The following is a 23974-nucleotide window of genomic DNA, read 5'->3' as shown; positions in this document are numbered from 1 at the left end:
GAGGTAACCCGGGTAGTTCTTCTGGGAAAATGTCGGGGAAGTCGCTCACTACTGGGATGTTCTTTAGTTCTTTCGTTTCTAGGTTCGTGTCGACGACGTGAGCAAGGAATGCGTGGTATTCTTTGCGCAGGTATTTCTGGGCTTGAATACTCGATATAATGCGAAGACTCGCACCAGGTTTGTCGCCGTAGACTATAAGAGTTTCATTAGACGGGAGGTTTAGACGGACTGCTTTCTCGTAGCACATGATGTCGGCGCGATGAAGACTTAACCAATCCATGCCGATAATAACGTCGAAACTTTTTATTGAGACCGACATAAGGTCGATTGGGAATGAATGGTTATCTAAAGTTAGGGTACAACCTAAGTATATGCTATTTGTACTTTCAGTTTTCCCATTGGCCATTTCTACTGTGAATTGTTCATTAAGTGCGTGTGGTTGTTGCTTAAGCATGCGAGCAAATTTGTGGTTTACGAAGCTTCGCTCCGCTCCACTATCGAACAGAATGCATGCATAGGAGTTATCAAGGAGGAACGTACCAGTCACCACGGTCGGGTCAGCAACTGCTTCCCCGTGGCCTATAGCTAGTACCCACCCTGCTCCTCCAGTATTCCTCGCTTTGGGGCAGTCCCTTTTAAAGTGGCCTGTTTCTCCACATCCATAGCAAGTTGGGCTCGCGACTGAGCCAGAAACTTGGGAGATCGGTTGTGCCGGGAACTTACAGAAACAGACGGTGTGTCCTTTTCTGTTGCAGTTAAAACACTACATTTCACGGCAGGCGCCGTTGTGATGGAAGTTGCATTTGTTGCACTTTGGCAAACTTCCAGCATACTGCTTCGTCGGAGCAGTAATAGCAGCAGGGGTTACCGCGGCATGTACTGCCACGATTTGCTGCCTCTTGGCAGCTCGCTGTTTCTTCTTCTCATCCCAGAATTTCCGCTTAGTGTCGGCGGGTTTGGAGGGTTCTGGGATGGATAGGGTGGTTGTGGTTGCAGGGGTTTTGACTCCATGGTCAATGAGTCTTTGTGCCAAACGCTTGGCACTGTCGAAGGTAGCGGGGTTCGATGCTAAGACATTCCCCTGGTACGGAGGCACTAGCCCCCATATGTACCGTTCGATCTTTTTCCCCTCACTAGGAACCATATTGGGGCAGAGGGCCACCAGTTCGCTAAATCTGGCAGTGTAAGCGATCACATTGGTGCCCCTCATGGTCAGGTTCCAGAGTTCATGTTCCAACTTCTGGACTTCGCCCCTCGGGCAGTATTCCTCGGTCATGATGTCCTTCATCGTTTCCCAGCCAATGTCGTTAGCCTCGACGAGTGTTAGGGATTTAACGTGGCCGTTCCACCACGGTAGGGCTTTTCCCTCAAAGGTGCATGCGACATATTTCACTTTGCACGCAGTAGGGCATGAACAGATTTCAAAGACTGATTCAGTCTTCTCGAACCATTGCGAGAGGGCAATGACTCCGCCGGTGCCATAGAAAGGCTTCGGCTTGCAGTTTGTGAAATCCTTGTAAGAGCACTCTCTCGAGCGCACAGGGATTTCGACTGGAATAGATTCAACAGGGGTTCCACCTCTGCTGGCATCGGATGAGTGATACTGAGCCATGGCAGTTGCCACTGCTGCAGCTACGGCAACATTCAGGGATGCAGTATCGATGACCGGAGGCGGTGGAGGTGTAGGATTATTCCTATTCCTGGGAGATTTGCGAGGAGGCATCTTTCAGCTATAAGTTTATAAAGATAAGAAAAATGGTAAGAATCAATTTGTAAGCAACGTGAGAGTGACACATGGACTAACTAACCATAGCCCAACTGTTGAATGAGTGTTTGAAATCACAAAACGGAATATTAGTAGGAAAACACAAGTGTACAGGTTTTTCCCACATATTAGATAGGTTTCAATAAGACTGGTATTACAGATGTAATAAGTTCAGGGAAAATCGACCTAACAGTAGGTCTTACATCATACCAAATGGATAAGTTTGACAGTTCTTAGATTCCTAATTAGAGTACCGAAAGTTAGGAATATTTTACAGACAAGTGCTACTTAGAGCACTGATGTTAAAGGCTATTCCTTAATCAAAAGACAGAGATGTACTAGCCATCATCTAACGGCGATGGGAATTTCCCGGGCGAGCCCTGAGGTCGGAAACTTGACGAAACACCTCTTGAAGGTGTCGATCCTGAGCTCTCTGACGAGCTCAAAGTTCTAAGACCTCAGCTCGGGACGCAGCCAGCTGTTGCTGTAGGGTTTCGTTAGTTCTCCGGGTCCGTTCCATGTCTTCTTCAAGACGGTGGATGCGGACTGTGTTGACACCTGAGTTGGCATCAATCTCCATGACCCGGTCGATGGCTGCTCGACCTTGCTCGACATTACGAGCTATTCTGCGGATAATGACAGGCAGAGCTCTGTCAGCAGAGCCACCATCGCTGATGTTGTAAAAGGTTCGGTCCCCAAAGTACGGTAAAGGTTAACCCTGCTCATCACTCCAGCGATTCAAGTTGGTTGCCCACATGGGAGTAGGACCTGGAAAAGCTGGTCGAGGGTTGTTGTTCAGGGCTTGACCTACAAGCGGTAGGTTGTTGACTTCCGGCTCGGAGTCGGATCCATCAGAAAAGCCTTCTGCGAGGTGATCATCCAAAGGGATTGGATTCTCATCTTCGGGCTCTTCATCGATCCACCCGGCATTTCCTTCATTTGGAAAGTACAGGTCACCGTGATGGAATCCAGCCATTTAAATCTACGCGAGAAGAGAGGTATAAGAATATAGTATACGTGTAACTAGTAGTACAAAATACACCTATAGTATTTTAAGTTTAAGTTCTACTGATCTTCTTGTGGTATTGTTGGTAAGTTTTTAGACTTGTTAACATATCACAACCATTCTAGGGCATATGCTAATCACTCCTAGGACCAGCATAGTTGATCAGGCTATGCCATTCCCAGGACTGACCATACATCCCGGAGCTCACTTGTGATATTTAACAATCGTAATACTTTTGTTCTTGTCATTGTGACACTGATTTTAGTATGAATGCAGACTAGTATACTTAATTAAATATTTTAATATTTAAAGTATAGACTCTTGGTCAGAGTGTTTTAATCCCTTTTGGGTTTATAGTTTAGTATATCTTTTATGGGTTGATCTACTTGATTCACTATAAACAATGCTCTGATACCAATCTGTCACACCCCAAAACCAAGAACGGCGGAAACGTTCTGGGGCGGAGGACGTCATGTATAGTATCACAACACAGTAAATGTAAATAAGTAAACAACATCATCCATTGCATTAAATATATAATTTTAATACAAGCGTGTTCTGTACAGTTATAGACACCAAAATAATGTAAGTCAAAATAATAAGATGAGTCTTGAATACGCTCCATCTTCTCAAAAGCTGGCCTCGGTACCTGTCTACTGATGACCTGAGAATACAAGTTATTTTGAAGGAGTTTATCAGCATTAAGCTGGTGAGTTCATAAGTATTTTAGTGTCAATGTTTGTTGCCAAAAACGTTCGAACCTATCTCAATGTATAAGTTTGTAAAAATGTAAGTAAGTATTTGAAAGTGTTTGTAAAAGTTTGAATCTCTCAGAAAAACCTATATTTTCTATTAAAGTAACCTTCTACCAAGGCTTAACTGTTTTGTATACTCGCTTGTTGTAAATGTGTGTAATTTCCCAAGTATAACTATCATTTAATAAAATATAGTTTGTACATTAATGCTTAAGTGAGGTTATCACTAAAATATGTAATGGGTAAATCATTGTAGTACTGTAGTTTTGTATAATAGGAACTACTGTTGTACTAACTACCTTAAACCGGATTTATATTAAGGTATAATGTGATAAATTGCACCATGCTATCGACTGGTAACAACAACATAATGAATGGTTGTAATAAAGAAATGACGTTTCGCACCCGCAGACCTGCAGGTCCGGCTGTAGCTAGCAGCAAGGTGTAGGATAGTCAATCCAGTATAGATCTATACGCAAACTCACGCTCTCCCTCCAAGAGAACTCTGGCTACAACTCGGGCCATGACATTTAAGGCATGCTCCGACACAGTGGATCACAATTGTTAACGTATTCATGTATATGAAATGTTTCTCGTCCTAGTATAATTGTATATGTTCTCCTTCTAGTATAGATGTATATGTCCTGTTTCTAATATAGATGTATATGTTCATGTTTCTAGTATAACTGTATATGTTCATGTTTCTAGTATAGCTGTATATGTTCATGTTTCTAGTATAGCTGTATATGTATGATCCTGTGTTAACCCGATGGTAACTAACTAATGATGTGTCTAGTACGTATGTATATGGAAGTACTTTTATGTCTATATGTGTATATTTGATATATAATTAATATTGAAACGACCTTCGGATGGTCATCCGAAATCCCACCAGACCACATCCAAATCGAGAAAAAGGAAATAGGGAGGATGGCCTTCCTAAGCCCTTTAAACATTATTTATACATCTATACATATATGGGCATGCAATTGATAATATAAAGGCATAAATAAGTTTTCATAAGACATTTAAAACATAAATATAATTTCAAGAAAAGATCGACTTGATGTCAATCTCTAAAACAATTTGAAGGCATAAGTTGATAAACAGTTTAAGTATAAGGAACATATGTTTGAATCACAGTTTGTAAATAAGTTTGGAAAGTAAAAGAGTTTGTAAAACATTTCAAAGTAAAGCAGTTCGATAAACAGTTTGAACAGTGGTAAAAATCATTGTTTTCCTAGTTATTAATCACATGTGATTAAATGCAATCACATGTGATTGAAGCAATAACTATAAGTGTTTGACTTGTATCCCCCCCATAAAGTATTTAAAACATTTAAAATCATTTCAAAGGTTGGTTAAAGGGGTATGAACTCGCTTGTGGTGAGCTGTTTGAATTGCAGTGTCAGATACCGTGCTAGGTGGCAAACGGAGACTTGTTTACACGCATGAGCCTAGTTATCATATAATAAGCATATATATAACTAATTAGCCAAATAATAACTTAACAAATAAGTTAAGACACTTAGGAACATGTAAAACACTTTGCATAAGTGTTAAAGGTCCTAATGGTTGCATCTAAGTTGCTACGGGACAATGCAAAAGGGTTTGAAGCATCAAATGACCTTGTATAAGAGTTCACCACCCAACAAACCCTACCTTTGGAGTTTACGGCCGTAAACTCATGGGTTTATGTCCGTGAACTCCTCACTTGGTGGTTTTGGGTGTTTTAAGGTGTTATCTTAATCCTAGAATTAGCCTAGCTTTGTTGGAATAATCCTTGAAGTAGTTTAAGGCCCTTGAATGCTCCATAGGGGAGTTTACGGCCTAAAGACCATATCCCCTAGAGTTTATGGCCGTAAACTCCTATGGGGTGTTGGTTTTAATTTATTTGAGGCACTTGCACATGTAGGATAGCTTCCATGTTTTTATCTAAGGCTAAAGGGGACAAGAGGCACACATTTGTGCCTTTACTTGGAGTTTACGGCCCAAGTGATGTTCCTTGGCCGTAAACTCCCTTTTAGGGATGGTTTTGATGTAGTTTAATCCCCATTCATGTCCTATGTATTCAAGGGTAATTGTCTTAAGGCCTTAGGGGTGTTTAGGGTGCATTTTACCCTTGGAAAAGGGGTTTACGGCCCAAGAGATATTCTTGGCCGTAAACTCCTATAAATCTATGATTTTGAAGTGTTTTGGTGTCCAAAATAGCTACAAGCATTAGAGGGTAAATGTCCTTAAGCTTTAGGGGTGGTTTAGGGCACTTAAAGCCCCTAAAAAGGGGTTTACGGCCCAAGAAATGTCCTTGGCCGTAAACTCCTATTACTTGTGTTTCTTGAATGATTTCTAGCCTCTAATGATCATACACTAAGTCCTTAACTAGTTGCTTAACAAGAAAATGGGACTAGGAAGCTTATAGGCCTCGTTTTGGAGTTTACTCCCCAAGAACGTTCTTGGGCGGTAAACTCCCAAATCTTGTGTTTTAGACATGTAATCTATGTTATAAAGCATAAAAAAAGTAATAAAACACATCTAGGAAAGTAGACTCACAATCTGGGATGAAAACCCGAAGATCCGTGAGAGAGAAAATGGTTTTTCTCTATTTGGAATTGTGAATAATGAATTAATTAAATTCAGAAATCTATTTATAGTCCTGAAATATTTTGGCAGAAAATATTTTTATTCTGGAAATAGGACTGCAACATTATGAAACTTGGAATGCTCAAATTTCACAAAACCAGGAGCATCCACTCTCCTGATATCTCCTTAAACGTAAACCCTAATGTACACAAACTTGTTCGGAAAAGTATGAAAATCACTGAAACTGGACTAGCATCTATTGAATAGATAATGTTCGTACAAATGGAAATTTCGGGTTGTCACATGCTAGAATAGGACTAAGGATCTAGAATGATGCCTTATGTGCCTGCTTTATGTGTTTCAGATTGATACGAATTTCATGCTAGTATTGAGTAGACAGTAGTAGGATAGCCTGTGTAGGTTATGCCTGATAGTATGAGCTTAGCATTGTATGCTAGTACAATTTCTTGTTACGCGAATAGTTTTGCCTGAGTATGTTTCCTTTATCCGAATGCTGCTTGCTTTGTGCTTTGTGGGACTCTGAGTGATGGGAGTTAGCCATTAGGTGAATACGTCACATCACATGTGATCGGGGTTGAATAATCTCAGAGTGCTGGATTTGGCCCTATTGCGCAGCTCTTGTTTGAGTCCAACCGTTGTAGGGACGAGACTTTTACTCGAAGGATTATCCGAGCCTCATTGCATCTGATGGTATTCAGGTGGTGGCTAATTGGCATTACGAGGAGGCCTTCAGCAGCTGAGGACTGTTTGGGTAGAGTCAGAGGTTCCCTTGGGCAAGCCTAGGATGAGAGTAGCAGAGATCAGTAGTAGAGAAAAGGGGACTTGGTAGAGTTGAGGTAACTCTTGAGGAAAGTACGGATAGATATGGAAGGTAGTATGGGCCCGTACTACTGAAAGTAGAGGATCCGTACACGATTCAAGAGGGGCCAAGGCAAAACCAGGGAACTAGTAGAGTGTGTGAGAGATCCCTCAGCATTAGTGTGTAAATTGATCAGGAATTGTTATATTTTCAGCATGGTGAGGTTGCGCGGGATATCAGTTGGCAGTTCAGGTGCCGGGGAGGGATCTGGCTCAGGCTCTAGAGCCGGGCAGCTTGAGGATCAGATGAGGGATTTCATTTCCGCAGAGATCATGCGCAACATCTTTGATCAGACTCCAGTAATTTTCGGTTCGGTTAGAGAGGCCATTGTGGAGCTCATGGACAATCATCTTGAGGCCTTTAAGGCCGGGATAGTTTCAGGACAGATTAGGGCTCGTCTAGACCCCGATTCTTATGGAGTTCAGGGATCCATCAGGAGAGGAGATCCCATTTCTTGTTTTTGCCATCAGGGGACAGGAGTGAGTGGGGCACCCTGTCTCCAAGAGAGACCTTTGCATGATTGGATAGTTGAGGAGGTTATGCGAGCTATTCGTGAGGATCTGCCCGGCATGGTTGTGAGGATCACTGATAGGTTGATTGCGAAGCTTCAGGATCAGACAGCTGTTGTTCAGTCGACGGGCGGTGTCGACAAGATAACGCAGAAGCGAGAGACGGGCAGGGAATCGGAAAGGAAGAGGAAAACGGATGAAACTCAGGGAGCCGCAGGTTCGGGCAAGAGGCCCAAGGGGTCGGATTTGAGGACGAGGAACTATCAGAGCCGCAGTCTATGCGGGAAGTGTGGTAGGACGCACATGGGTACATGCAGGCGTAGAAGTGGGGGCGATGCTGGATGTTTCAAGTGCGGCCAGATTGGCCATTTTAGCAGAGATTGTACTGTTACCATCGCCCAGGGACTTGATCCAATATGTTTCCATTGCAGTCAGAGGGGCCACAAGAAGGCCCACTGTCCGAGTTTGTATACAGCAGGGCAGGTGCCAGCTCCTGCCCTTGGGACTTCTAGTACCGCTAGTGGTTGCCGAGGCCGGGCAAGGGCGCCCACGACTCGGAGCCGAGTTTTCCGGTTAATTTCAGCAAGGATTCGAGCAGCGCTGAGTGATGGAGGTATGTATCTTTTACCTCCCTGTCAATTATTATTCATGTTATTATTTGTTATGTTGTTGCATTGATATCAATAAGTATATGTGTTGGGGGTATTATATTACCTACTTGTGACAGAGTTTTATGCCATCTGCATACCATGGGGTTAGAATGGTGAATTAGAGGTCGTTCCCTCTAGATCGGGTTACTTAAGATGAGGTGACTGTAACATGTATATGTGTAAGATTCAGTAGTGCCTTACTACTTGCGTAAGGTGTTAGTCGGGTAATGGTCAATTATATTCTCAGTAGTGATAATCCAGAGTTTTTAGTGGAGTAGCTAGCGGTCAGTAAGGATGTGGGTTGGGGATGTGCACCCCAAACGTAGGTTCTCGGGATGTAGTCCCTAAAGCAAATACAGTTAAGGATCGAAGGGTGCTCAGTCGGATAGCAAGAAGGGTGCGGATCTGGTAAGAGTTAGTTGGAGCGCTGGCAAGGGTAAACGTTGGCGGACAGCATATCGCCCTTTTAATGGAAGGAAGGTTGGGAATCCTTTCGACCAGTGAGCAGTAAGGAATTAGCAGAATCCAAGTGGGGGAGAACCCTCCGAGTATACAAGGATAAGAGCCACGTAGACCCAGAATGAGTGCACGGCCTCTGAGAAGAAAAGATAGTAGCATAGTGATTGATGGATTGAGAAGTTCAGAATTGGGAGTTCGAGGATCTTCCCAGCAGTTAGTTCATGTAATCAAGATGGTTAGAAGCTGGTTGGGAATCCAGGATTTGAGGACCACCTGTAGGGCTCAAGTGAGTCGGAATGAGGATCCTGAGAACGAATATCAAGAGATGCTTTCAGATTAGTAGCCAGTGACAGAGTTAACATGCAGAGTTGTGTAGATTTAGGAGTTGGGAGTTTGGAAACTTCCCAACGATAGCTTCTTGTATCCGGATTAGTAGGCGGTTGGTTTGGGAACCAAGCCGAAGAATTCCTCGACGAAGCGCTAAGTATATCAAGGATATAAGATGTCGAGGTTGATGCAGTATTCAAAGGCTGAGGGCTGGTTTTGAGAAATCAGGATAAGGAATCAGTAGCAGGACTAGGGATAGTCAGGATGTTCTCAGATAGTAGTAGTAGTGTTGTAAGTCTGCGGGGGGTAGCCGTAGCATTCACTAGCAGTTAGATAGTAGTAGAGTGTTGTAAGTCTGCGGGGGTAGCCGTAGCATTCACAAGCAGTCAGATAGTAGTAGTAGTGTTGTAAGTCTGCGGGGGTAGCCGTAGCATTCACTAGCAGTCAGATAGTAGTAGAGTGTTGTAAGTCTACGGGGGTAGCCGTAGCATTCACTAGCAGTCAGATAGTAGTAGTGGTGTTGTAAGTCTACGGGGGTAGCCGTAGCATTCACTAGCAGTCAGATAGTAGTAGTAGTGTTGTAAGCCTACGGGGGTAACCGTAGCATTCACTAGCAGTCAGATAGTAGTGGAGTGTTGTAAGTCTACGGGGGTAGCCGTAGCATTCATTAGCAGCCAGATAGTATTAGAGAGTTGTAAGTCCGCGGGTGTAGCCGTGATCTTTATCAGATTGGCAGGCAGCATGAGCGCGTTGTTGGACGCGGGAAAGCAGTAGTTCCCACCCGTTCGGTTGCAGTAGTGAGGATATGGGAATCCACGGGTTAGATTTCGGATTTTTCCAAATGGTTCAGTTATGGTTAAGTCGGCGATTCGACAGTCGGATCGTCACCACAGTTATGAGATCAGCGTAGCAGTGAACCGTTGGGGTTCGGGTATGTTAAAGGCTACCGTTAGTCTGGGAGCCATCATGTTGTTAGTCGTGGAATTGATGATGTCAGGATGTGACGTTTGGACCTGATCGGTGGATCGGAAGGTTGTTAGAACCACAGTGACAAGATAACTAGTGGTAACTAGTTCCAGAGAAAGGTTTTGTTCAGAAGTCGTGGAAGCGACTAAGTGAGGAGTCCTTTGACTCCACAGTTGAGTTGGAACTCAGTGTTTCAGTCAGTTCAGTGTATCAGGCAGTTCAGTGTTTCACGTAGTTCAGTGTATCAGGCAGTTCAGTGCATCAGGCAGTTCAGTGTTTCAGGCATTTCAGTGTATCAGGCAGTTCAGTGTTTCAGGCATTTCAGTGTATTAGACAGTTCAGTGTTTCAGGCAGTTCAGTGTATCAGACAGTTTAGTGTTTCAGGCAGTTCAGTGTATCAGACAGTTCAGTGTTTCAGGCAGTTCAGTGTTTCAGTCAGTTCAGTGTTTCAGGCAGTTCAGTGTTTTAGGCAGTTCGGTGTTGCAAGCAGTTCCGTGTTTTGGATAGTTGCAGTGTGAGGGTCAGTATTAGTATAGTTGGTTGATTTGTTAATGGCAATTCCTTCTCAGCAGGATCAGTTGAGCCTTCTGCCAAGTATAAGTGATCTGTAAGGATAGCTAGGCAGGTAGCTTTTCCTTCAGGATGGAAGGCTCGAGTTAGTAGGAGTTGAGTAATCAGATGAGAGATAAGCAGGCTGGTTCCAGCAGCATCGATTCAGTATGGATGGCAGAATGGATAGCACAGTTATAGATAGTCGAAGTATCTTCAGGAGTCGCTGGGAGCGACTAGGAGATTGCGACAGAGTACAGTGACCGGTGGGAGTCCGGTAACTCAGATATCGGCAGATTAGTTGGACCAGGGTGGTTTCAGTGCATCCGGTAGGCGGATGAGGGGTAACAGAATTTTCAGTCGGAGGAAGTAACGTTGAGGAAATTATGGAAAAGAGAAGAATTTAGTATGTACCAACAGTAGTGACCAGCATTGTGAGTGGCTGGAGTGATGGACAAGGGTGTTAGTTTTCCCAGACAGAGAGTTGGAGGCAGTTCGCAGGACAGTTGGCCATAGCAAACTTCGAGGACGAAGTTTAGTTTAAGTGGGGGAGAATTGTAACACCTAAGATCAGAAAGGCCAAGAAACGGAAAGAAACCCTAAGTCAAGGAGTGGACTCGTTGAGCCCAGGGAGGAACTCGACGAGTCGAAGCGGGATCCGGGGGATCGAGTAAGTGACCAACTCGGCAAGTCGGCTCGTGAACTCGGCGAGTTGGGTCTGAACGAGGAAACCATAATTTCGGGACTTGGTACCCTATTTAAGCATCTTATTCTCTTCCCTAGGGCTCATTTGCGGCCCTATAGTCCAGAACCAGAAACCCTAAGCCTCCATTGTTGCTTATTCAAGCTTTCTTGCCATTTTGGGTGATTTGAAGGAAGAAGGAAGAAGGCACACATTGGGGATTCAAGAATTGGCAGTAGATCCAGAGTTTGTGAGGTCTTCCAGAGCATTTGAAGGTAATGAGTCGCTACCTTCCCTCTTTTGCATATAGATCAACCTTTATCATGGGATTTGGGGCTTTTAGGACAAGTTTATGAACCATTTCGAGTTAGAAGCCCAGATCTGAAGTTGCTACTTCAGATCTATGTGTATCTTGGCCTAGAGAATCATAAAGCATCGGTCTATGGGTTGATTGTTGAGCCCCTTTGTCTCAAACCCTAGTTTATAGTGATTTGAGGCTAGATCTCATTAGCTATACGTAAAGTTTGCCACTTTACGTAAGGAATAGGCTTTAGAAGAGCGGATCTACAGTTTGGAGTCCATGCATGACTCAAAAGTCCTCTGCATGTATGTAGATCTGAATGGACTCGGCGAGTCCTTCGAGTGGACTCGGCGAGTAGCATGAAGATGAGGAGGAACTCGATGAGTGGGATGAACAACTCGTCGAGTCGGATGAAGTTAGGCATGAACTCGGCGAGTTGGAAGAACAACTCGACGAGTTGGTTGAAGATTGCCTTGGGCTCGGCGAGTCTATTCTTGGACTCGGCGAGTCAGGTCGCGAAACCCCAAACCCTTCGAGTTGAAACTCGAATCAGTGAGTCGGGTGGTGACTCAGCGAGTTGGACAGGACAGGACTCGGAAATAGTTGGACTCGGCGAGTCATGGACTGACTCAGCGAGTCAAGTCGCGAATAGAAAGACCCTGAGCATATGAACTCGGCGAGTCATTAGGAGGACTCGGCGAGTAGGGTTGACCTGGAAGGTTGACTTTAACCAGGATTTTGACTTTGACCAGAGTTGACTTAGTTGACTTTTAGAGGACTGTCAGACTAAGTGTCATATTGATATTGGTAGCTCGGAGAGCTAGAGGAGCAGCGGCTCAAGGGATTGTCGAGTAGCAGCCAGAGGATTATCAGCAGAGCTCAGCAGTTCAGGTGAATTTCCTTCCAGTAGGAACGGGTCTAAGGCCACAATGTCGGCCCCTTTAGCTAGCAGTAGTTTCCGGATTTTGATCCGATGCAGTAGTTAGTATGTTTGATGCCTTCGTGGCTCAGACATGATTTATGTGTTATATGTTCCGGGCTACGGCCCGATGCAGTATGCAGTATATGTGTGTTCATGCTAGTTGATATGTTTATGATATGTGATGTTCAGTTAGTTCCGGACATCGGTCCGATGCAGGGGGCAAGGCCCCAGTTAGTCTGGACTTTGGTCCGATGCAGGGGACAAGGTCCCAGTTAGTTTCCGGACATCGGTCCGATGCAGGGGGCAAGGCCCCAGTTAGTCCGGGCATCGGTCCAATGCAGGGGACAAGGTCCCAGTCAGTTTCCGGACTTCGGACCGATGCAGGGGGCAAGGCCCCAGTTAGTCTGGACTTCGGTCCGATACAGGGGACAAGGTCCCAGTCAGTTTCCGAACTTCGGTCCGATGCAGGGGGCAAGGCCCCAGTTAGTCCGGACTTCGGTCCGATGCAGTGGGAAAGGCCCAATATGTGCTTTATATGTTATTGCATGGTATGTGGTAGTTTGGGGGAGCTCACTAAGCTTCGTGCTTACGGTTTTCAGTTTTGGTTTCAGGTACTCAGTTTTTAAAAGAGGAGCTCGGGAAGATTGCAGTGCACACACCATAGTCAGTTAGCCTGGGAATGTTTGACTCTGATAATGAGATTATGTTTTGAATTTAATACTCGAAAGTTATGTTTTGACTTATGATACGTTTTTATAAATCTGGTTTTAGTAATGCTTTTAAAGAAATTTTTAGTCGTGATTTTTGGGTCGTTACACCTCCTTTGGGTTAGGGCAGGGCTTAGCAGGATCAACTTTGGTCCCACTAGAAGAGGCACCATCTCGGGCTTTAAACTTGCGATAGTTCTTAGACGAAGCCTTCCTCTTCTTTCCCTTTCCTTGTCCAATAGCCAAGACAGGAGCAGCGGGTGAATTGGGAGTTGGTGCAACAGACTTGTCCTTGAAGTTGCTCTTAGCGACCCTCAAGAGACCTTGGAGTTTGCTTAGGGTGACCTCCTCTATATTCATGTGGTAGGTCATCCTAAATTGATTGTAGCTAGGAGGCAAAGAGTGAAGCACCATGTCGATCGCCAAGTCTTCCCCAAAGTCAACATTCAACTTGCGAAGACTGTCGACATACCTTTGCATCTTTTGCAGGTGCACGGTAAGAGACTCTCCATGACCCATCTTAGCGGAAATCATGTTAGTGAAAATCTCATAATGCTCTTGTCTCGCGGTTTGGTGGTATCTCTCCAATAAGTCTTGGTGCATCTTATACGGGTACATGTCCTCATAGGACTTTTGGAATTCGGAGTTCATAGTGGCTATCATGATGCAATGAACCTTCGTTGCATCACGCTCATGAGTTTCATAAGCGGTCATTTCAGCCGGAGTAGCGATTTCAGGGTTGATTTTCTCGAGCTTCTCATCGAGGACATACTCCTTATCCTCATAGCGAGCAATAATGCGAATGTATCTTATCCATCCGCTAAAGTTCGTCCCATCGAAAGTGACCTTTTGACAAAGGCTCATCAATGTGAATGAACTAGCAACAGCATTGTTTGCGTTCGACATCTACAAATAAAAAGGACAAAGATAGATTAGAATACGAATCCCTAATTATCACCCAATAAGAAAATTAGGGCTAGGATCCAACAACAATATTTACATATTAGAAAAGGGATGCTGTAATCTAACATGCAAACAATTTGAAGGTAAGTGAATGACGATTCACTAATTCTCCACCATGAAAACCTAACTTTAAGTTCTAAATGAATTTGAGAATTCCTAGGTTTAAATGAGATTCATTGAAACATTTCAATGGCATGTTTAAATCTCGATATGCCCCTCTTGTTTGTGACTGGGATACCGAGGATCCCAAAGCGGGTGTGAATTACCATGCAAATTCACATCGTGCCTTCATTGTAACGATCACCTATTCGATGTGCCGGTAAACCACACACACTCCATCGAACTATGATAAACAATGAATCACCCTTTGCCACCTTCGCTTAGAACCAATTAGTGTGCCGGTAAACCACACACGCTCCACTAACTTCTTAGCAAGGTGCAAAGTGTAATTTCATGGGATTGCATCAATTCACTTTTCCTAAAGTAACTAAGATTGGGAAAATTTTGAAAAACATGTAGTTACTTTGTATTTCATATTATACTTTTAATGAGAGGATGAGGTTGCCCTATCCTACCCGTTCGGCTAACGACCCTCCACCGATCAAGCAAGCGGTGGGTGTGAGTGTACACCCATTAAGCGCCATTTTATAGGTCGCAACCTTATACCCACCTTATAGATCGGCTTCGTGAATGAGGCCTACTAACGGTAAGACTAGCATTCTAGGGTTTGAAATTTAAATTTTCTAAATTAAACTTTTAATCACAAAACATAAATTTCAAAACTTGAGGACAAGTTTTTAAACATTTAAAACATGGAGGATCAAAAAACAAATAATCTTAATTAACAATTAATTCCATAATTATCCATATTTGATTTATTTAAGATTTCTTGCATAATAATTTATCAATTTAATCAAAATAATTAATTAATTATCACATAAGGAAATTAAATATTTTATTAATTGATAAATCTCTTTAATTAGATCAAGATTATAGTCATATATATCAAAAAATCGGATTAGGGTTGATCTAATATGATAAAGGCAAGTTTCCATAAGATAAATATAAAAAAAAATCCCGAATCTGGCCCTTCTTGACGCTTGGACTCGCTGAGTGCACCATGGGGCTCGCCGAGTCAGGCCAACTCGCCGAGTCCACAATGGGACTCGCCGAGTCCATGACTCAGAAACACAAAATTCGAATTTTACAGGTAAGGTTCAAACAAATAAGCAACAATTTAATAGAAACCAATCTAGTCTCTGATACCACTGATGGGTTCTAGCCATATGAACATTCCTATGTGAACATGCAAACCCTAATGCTTGGATCTAGGTTTCTCTAATTAAACATGCTTTTAATCCAAGACTTCTAATGACTAATTAGGTATAAGAACAATACAAAATCAGATCTAGAAGTTTACCTTTGAATCTCTTGTTTTGATCTTGTTGTCTTGGAGCTCTAGAGTCACAATTGTCACTCCTCTAATGGCTTACAAACACCAACTAGCAAGGAGGATGATTTAAGAGAGAGGAGAGGGATTAGAATTCGGCCAAGGTTTCTTTGCTTTAGCAGAGGTGCCGATTTCCCTTGCCCTAGGGGTCTATTTATACTTGTAAGGCTCCTAGGGTTTCACCCTTAAACCCTAGTTGGATAATCTTTCCTTAAAGCAATCCTAATCCTTACCTAAGATAGCCTTGGACGAATTTGAGGCTATCCCAAGCCCTAGAATCCGTCCATCCTCTATCCAAGAAGGATTTACAGCCCAAACTATAACTATCAAACAATTGACAGTTTATACCCTCTTATTTAATTAATCTCTTTAAGTCACCAAATTAATACTAATTAATCTATGACTTATATTAATCAAATAACAATATTATTATTCCTTATATTACTCTCATAATATATATTAATAATATTTATTCTCTCATAATAAATCATCCTATCAAGTTGCTATGGTGAAGGCAACCCAAAAGGACCATGCACAATCGGGTCAAATACTTGCCTAATATAGTTGCAAGCTTAGACACTATTCCAACACTATGTACTCTGATTCACAAGTTGAATCAACTATTGTCTCTTGCTTGGAACTTTTCCAAGTAATCACTCCTCCATTTAGGGTAAAGAACCAACCTGACTGAGAGCGGTAATTATCCTTGTCAGTCTGAAAGTTGCCATCACTGTACCCCACTACTCTCAAGTCATCACTCCCACCAAGGGTAAGGACCCAGTCCTTAGTCCTCTACAGGTACTTGAGAATGTTCTTCACTACAGTTTACTGAGCCTTGCCAGGATTCCCTTGATATCTGTTGACCATGCTCAAAGAAAAAGCCACATCAGGGTGAGTACAAGTTATAGCATACATGATCGACCCTACAACAGAAGCATATGGTACTCGACTCATCTTAGCTATCTCATCCTCTGTACTCGGGCTCTGAGTCTTACTCAGTTTGGCGTTACTTTGGATTGGTATGTCACCTTTCTTGGAATCATGCATGCTGAATCTATTCGGCACCTTATCCAAGTAGGTACTTTGACTAAGTCCAATTAGTCTCTTACTCCTGTCTCTCAATATCCTTATCTCTAGGATATAGGCAGCTTCTCCAAGGTCCTTCATAGCAAATACTTCCCATGCCAGGACTTAACCTCCTACAAGGTTGGGATGTCATTTCCTATGAGTAGTATTTCATCCACACACAATACCAAAAAGATAAATATACTCCCACTAGCCTTAACATATACAAAGGAATCATCATCGCTCCTCGAAAAGCCAAACTCTTTGACTTTCTCATCGAAACAAAGATTCCATCTGCGAGATGATTTTTTTAATCCATATATGGATTTCTCAAGCTTACACACTCTATTAGGGTACTTTGCATTGCCAAAACCCTTTAGCTGACTCATGTAAACATCTTAAGCCAATTTTCCATTAAGGAAAACAGTTTTGACATCCATTTGCCGTATTTCATAATCATGAAATACAGCTATGGCTAACATAACCCTAATAGACTTAATCTTCGCTACTGGCGAGAAGGTCTCATCATAATTAACTCCCAGAGTTTAAGTGAAAACCCTCAGTCTCACCTTCTAAGTGTGTACCTTCCCATCCATGTCGATCTTCTTCTTGAAGATTCATTTGCATCTAACTGTCTTATGACCCGGTACATTGTCAACCAAGTTCCAAAGTTGATTGTCATACATGGACTGAATCTTGTTGTCCATAGCCTCTTTCCATTTGACAGACTCAAGGCCCGCCATGGCTTCCTTGAAGTTGTTAGGTTCATCCAAATTTATCATTGTACTATCACTGATAAACGTATCACCTTGTGTAGTAATATGGAAACCATAATAAAAATTAGGTGTGCTCCTAACTCTTTTGGAATGCCTCAGAGGTACAAAATCAACAATCGGCTCAACAGGAGTTTCCTCCTCAGGTTGATCTCTAGTGTTTGGGGTTCCTTCATCGCTTGACTCTTGAAGTTCTTCAAGGTCAATTTGCCTCCCACTGTTTCCTTGGCTTATGAATTCTCTCTCACGAAAGACTCCTATCCTCGCCACGATGACAACATTGTCACTCGGTCTGTAGAAGAGATAACCAATAGATTTTTGTGGGTAGCCAATGAAAATACATCGCTCACTTCGAGGTTCGAGCTTGTCGTGAGTTTCACGACTCACGAAAGATACACAACCCTAAATCTTGATATGGTCCAAAGTGGGAACTTTCCCGGTCCACATCTCGTGAGGTGTTTTGGCAACCTTTCTGGTAGGGACTGGATTAAGGATATGCGCGGCAGTCTCTAAGGTATACTCCCATAATGAGATTGGTAACGAAGCTCGACTCATCATGGACCGAACCATATCCAATAAGGTTCGATTGCGCCTCTCAGCCACACCATTCAGCTGTGGTGTCCTAGGAGGTGTCAATTGTGAAACAATTACACATTCCTTAAGATAGTCAAGGAACTCGATACTGAGACACTCACCACCCCGATTGGATCGGAGCATCTTTATCTTCTTGCCCAACCGATTCTCCACTTCTTGTTTAAACTCTTTGAATCTTTCAAAGGTTTGTGATTTATGCTTGATTAAGTAGATATAGCCATACCTATTGTAATCATTAGTAAAAGTCACATAGAAGCAGTTAGCATCCCTTGTGGTGGTTTGAAGGGTCCACACACATCTTTGTGTATGAGGTCCAACAAACCTTCACCCCTAGCACAAGTACCAGTGAAGGGTGGCTTAGTCATTTTTCCTAGTAAACAAGATTCGCAACTATCATCTGACCTTAAGTCACATGACTCCAAGACTCCAGCCTTTTGGAGTTGGCCTATGAGCTTCTTGTTGACATGTCCAAGACGACAATGCCACAAGGATGTCTTATCCAAACTAGTGGAAGAATCAATATGTAATACATTATTTCCTAAGTTGTCTATAACTGACACAATTTCATATACACAATCATAAGGTAATGCTTTAAAATAAAAAAACCATTATAAAAAGCATTAATACCACCACATTCATTATCAAATGAAAAAGTAAATCCTTGTTTGTACAAACCATGAAAGGAAGTAATATTTATCGCCATTTCAGACGAGTAACAACATTTATGCAAATCTAATATTAACCCACTACTAAGCAATAAAGAATAAACTCCAATCTTGGTGACAGGTGAAGCTTTCCTATTCCCCGTGATCAAGTTTATCTTCCCGTGCTCCACATCCTCACTTCCTTTTAGGCCCTACAAATCAATACAAATGTGAATTATACACCCTGTATCAAGGACCGAAGAATTAGTATGTGGTGAGTTATTAGACACTATAGTGTAAATACCTGCATGGGTGGGTTTCACTTTCCCATCCTTAACATCCTGCAAGTACTTGGGGCAGCTTCACTTCCAGTGCCCTTTTTCCTGACAAAAGAAGCATTGTGCCTCCTTCAGGTTGGAAGAGGGAGTGGCAGAACCACCGTTTGTTCCACTCGAAAAGGAGCCATCAAGAGACTTTCCCTTGGTACCCTTAGAATGGGTCTTCCTCTTTTTCCCTTTACCTTTCCCGATTGCCAGAATAGGGGTGGTGGTAGGAGTGATAACAACATTCTTACCTTTGAAACTACTTTCATTATTCCTAAAAATTCCTTGAAGTTTGCTAAGTGGACCTCCTCCTTGTTCATATGATAGGTCACGCGGAACTGATCATAATAAGAGGGTAAGGAGTGTAGAATGATATCTATTGCTAACACCTCATCAATGTTCACATTTAGCTTTAGCAAACGGTTCATGAATCTTTTCATTTTCTGCAGGTGGCTCGTGATAGGCTCTCCATCCTTCATTTTTGTTGTTATCATGGAGGTGATGACTTCATACCTTTCCTAACGAGCATTCTGATGGTATCTTTCCATCATAACCTGGTGCAACTCATAAGGGTAGAAATCTTCATAGGATTTCTGGAGTTCTGTTGTCATGGTAGCCAACATGATACAAGATACCTTAGCGGCAACCTTCTCGTGGGTAGTGTACTAAGCGATCTCATCGGGAGTAACAAACGACTCATCGATGACCTTAAGCTCCTTGTCGAGGACATATTCCTTGTCCTTATAGCGAGTGACCAGATTATATATAGAAATCCAATCATTGAAATTAGTTCCATCAAAGATGACTCTCCTACAAAGGTTCATGAGAGAGAAGGAGCCAGTGGGGTTTGAGCCAGAAGCATTGTTCGAAGACATCTGAAAAGGAAGAAAGACAAGTTTAGATTATATATAGAAATCCTTAATATAACACCCAAATGAAATATTAAGGCTAGGACCTAACACAATATTTTACAAATTGGAAGAGGGACGTCGTAATCCAACTTTCAAAATATTTGAAGGTAGGTAAATGACGATTTACCAATTTCCACCATGAAAAACGAAATAGATTATTAGGTTTTAATTGGATTGAAACTCCTAGATCTTTTGAGATTCATTGAACAATTCAATGGAATGTTTAAATCTCGATTATGCCCTTCAAGTTTGTGACTGAGATACCGAGGATCACAAACAAGGTGTGAATAACCATGCAAATTAACTTGGTACTCTTAATTTTATCACCTAATCGATGTGCCGGTTAACCACACACGCTCTAGCGATCTATGACAAACCTTAAGCCACCCTTTGCCACCCTTGTTAGTCCAAGTTAGTGTGTCGATTAACCACACATGCTCCATTAACGACTTAGCAAGGTGCAAAGTCTAATTTCATGGGTTAGCAACAATTTCACATTTTCCTAAAGTAACTAAGATTGGGAAATTTATAAAAGGTTTAGTTACTTTATATTTATCATTATACTTTTAATGAGAATTACAGTCTTTGTCCTACCCGTTCGGCTAACGACCCTCCACCAAACAAGAAAGTGGTGGGTGAGAGTGGACACCCATTAAGCTGCCATTTTATAGGCAACAACCTTATATCCCCCCTTATAGACCGGCTTCGCGAATGAGGCCTACTAACGGTAAGACCGAGTTGATCTTATACACACACACACACACACACACATATATATATATATATATATATATATATATATATATATAACTAATAATACTATAAAATATAAGGGTTGAATTTTAAACTTTTAAAATTCTAGGGATTGGAATTAAAGTTTTCTAAAGTGACTTTACAAATTCCAAAACTTGAGGGAAAATTTTGAAACTATTCAAAACCTTTCATTTCTATAACTTATGAGTTTTAATGATTTTAATGGAAAAGACCCTTGGAATTCCATAACTTGAGGACATGTTATGGAGTCCATTAAAAGGCATTTAGATCAACAATTAGACTAACAAGCATATCAGATAATTTCTATGGTCTTTCAAAACTCATAAACATGCATAATTCATATCAACAATTTTCAAGAATCATATAAACTTAATATAAAACTTGAAACTTTGACAATTATCTTTGAAATTTGATAAGCACAATCATTACCACATCAAAAACAGGTTTAACAATCTAAAAACAGTTTAGGGCAATGATCCTAGTCCAATTCCAACATTGAAACTCGAAATTCTGCACTGAGGGCCTCCAACTTGTCGAGTGCAAGAACCAACTCCACGAGTTGGATGAATTTTATCATGGACTCGTTGAGTCCCGCCAATGGACTCGGCGAGTTCACTGAACAGTGATCAGAAAATATATTTTTTTAGCAAGTTGCATCAAGTTTAATTGAAAACAAGCCTAGGCTCTAATACCACTGTAGGGTTTAGATTATTCTAACACTCCTATGGTGTGCATGCAACCCTAGAAACCTTGGATCTATGTTTTCACTATTATACTTGCAAACTTTCATTTTTCTAAGGTTTCATCCTAACTAGCATATGATGGGGTATATGTAATATAAAAACTAGTAGAATGACATACCTTTCTTGTAGCCTGGATTCCTTAAGACTTTGTGAGCCTAGCACCCCAAATGTGATGCCTCAAATGCTTCACACAACACCACCAATAATTGGAATAACTTGAGAGAAGATTATATTCCACCAAAATCGGCTAGCCCTCACTTGTGTATCCTTAAGTGTCGATTTTGCTAGGACGAGGCTTCATTATATAGTGTGCACATTAGGGTTACCCCATGTAACTCATGCCTTTCCACATTCCTCATCATCCATTGGCTTTAACCTCCATGGAGTATGCATGGGTAACCACATGGATTTAGCCCCAAACATGAAGAACTATGGATCAGAAGCCCACTATATAAGAATGAATGATTTACCAAATCAATCCCTATTTATTTAATTATTCTCTTTTGATCACAAAATTAATTCCAAACTAATTCTTTATCAATACTAATTAAATAATTCATATTAATATATTAGAACTTATAATATATTAATAAACCATAAATATCTTCTTCTCACAAAAGTCTATCCAATTGTTCTGATCCCATGCAACCCAAATGGACCATGCTAAATCGGGTCAAGTACATACCAAATATAGTTATGGACTTAGACACCTTATCCAACAAATGTAACTTCAAAATCCGATTAGCAATCGTAGCTCTCAAAAGCCACTTTCCAACTCTGATTTAGTCAATGACTCGTCCTTTAGATAAGGGATCATATAATCCTTTGTTCTTCAAGATATCGTGTGGACAAAGACATGGAATAAAGTCATACTCATTGTCCTATAGTATTTTAAGTTTAGGTTCTATTGTTCTCATTGTAGTATTGTGGGTAAGTTTTTAGACTTGTTGCAACCTCACAACCATGCTTAGGCACATGCTAGTGAACCCCCAGATAATATAGTTGATTAGGCTATATCTTCCCAGTTTTGACTATATGTCTCTAAGTCTAATTGTGTTGCCCAACAATCGTAATACTTATGTACTGTCTTAGTGACATTGATTTTAGTATGAATGCAGGCACGTATAGTTAATTAAATATTTTAAATATTTAAAGTATAAACTCTCTGTCAGAGTATTTTAATCCCAATGTATTTATAGTTAGTATATCTTTTATGGGTTGATATACTCAATTCACTATAAACAATGCTCTGATACCAATCTGTCACACCCCAAAACCATGCATGGCAGAAACATTCTGGGGCGGAGGACGTCATGTACAGTATCACAAACAATGAATAATAGTAAACAAGCAACAACATCATCCATTGCATTAATAATATAATTTCATACATGTGTGTTATGTCAAGTTATATAGATACCAAAATATACATATCAAAATAAAAGATGAGTCTTGAACGAACTCCAGCTTCTCAAAAGCCTGGCACCCGTTCCTGTCTATTGGCGACCTGAGAATACAAGTTATTTTGAAAGCGAGTATCAGCTTAAAGCTAGTGAGATCATAAGTATATTAATGTCTGTCTTTGTATGAAAGCATTTGTAAGATGTTTTGTACAATGTTTTGTGAAATTTTGAACTCTCCTAGAAAACCCTATGTTTCCTACTAACTGCAGCCTTCTACCAAGGCATCTAGTGTCTGTGCGTGTGTCTCTTGTTTAGAGTGTGTGTTTTCCCAATTCTGACTATCATTCAACAAAAGATAGTTTTCACATTACCGTGCATCGTGTGAATGTTCACGAAGTGAATGTGAAGGGAAAATATCAAAGTACCGTAGTATTTGTAATAAGTGACTACCACTGTACTAACTACCTTAAAACAAAAGGTGTTCAATGTAACATGTGATCAAACCGTATCCTGCTATCGACTCTAGTAAAACGACGATGTAAGACGCCATAAGAAATGACATTTGGCACCCGTAGACTTGCAAGTCCCACTGTAGCGAGTAGCAAGGTGTAGGATAGTCAATCCAGTATAGATCTATAAACAAACTCATACGCTCCCCAATTAAGGAGATTCAGGATACAAAAACGGTCATGGCAGGAAGTGCCATGACCCGCTTAATGGTTCACATAACTACATAAATGTACATGTAATGAATGTGCTAACTGAAAAGTGTACTCTTTCTCTGTCTAGCCTGTATGTACTGAAATATTCTGCGTGTGCTAGTTGTAATGTATGTTCTCTCTATCTAACAGGTATAGTAATGTACTGTGTGTACTAGCTGTAATGTATGTTCTCTCTATCTAGCATGTATAGTAATGTATTGTGTGTGTTACTCGTACTGACTCATGAATGAACTGACTCATTGTATGTTTCATTGTTCTAGTAATAGTAATTGTATCTTCCTGTGCTACCCTTATGGTAGCTTACTAGTAACGTAACTGGTACGTATGAACATGGGAGTATACCCTTTCTACCCAAGGATATTGAACTGAATCAAAGAACCTTTATGACTATATATGTACACATGATATATAACTAATAATTAAACGACCTTCGGACGGATACCCAATACCTTACCAGCCCACATCCCAACGGAGAAAAGGAAATAAAGCGGCCAGGCCTTCCTAAGCCTTTTAAACATTGCTTATATAACTATACATATATAGACATGCAA

Source organism: Lactuca serriola, chromosome 1, assembly GCF_051521515.1.
Source record: "Lactuca serriola cultivar US96UC23 chromosome 1, Lser_US96UC23_V15, whole genome shotgun sequence".
Taxonomy (NCBI): Eukaryota; Viridiplantae; Streptophyta; class Magnoliopsida; order Asterales; family Asteraceae; genus Lactuca; species Lactuca serriola.
Note: the sequence above shows the minus strand (reverse complement) of the source record.